We start from the raw sequence: 215 nt of genomic DNA, 5'->3' as shown, positions 1-215 counted from the left end.
GGGCTCCTACGGCCTGCCACGAGGCAATGAGGAGCCTCACGGGAAGACCAGGGAGTAAGCCCTGACAAGAAAGGGGCGCGCGGAGAACCGCGGCAGTGACTTATGCGTTGCTAAGCGACAGCGGACTGGGCACTAGGCCTCGGAAAGCTTCGGGAGGGGGCGGGGGAGGGTCAGGACCCGGAGCGCGCAGGCGTAGTAAGCCGGTCGGGTCCACA

The sequence above is a fragment of the Mesoplodon densirostris genome, chromosome 14 (assembly GCF_025265405.1).
Source record: "Mesoplodon densirostris isolate mMesDen1 chromosome 14, mMesDen1 primary haplotype, whole genome shotgun sequence".
NCBI classification, from domain to species: Eukaryota; Metazoa; Chordata; class Mammalia; order Artiodactyla; family Ziphiidae; genus Mesoplodon; species Mesoplodon densirostris.
This window is presented reverse-complemented; position numbering follows the sequence as displayed.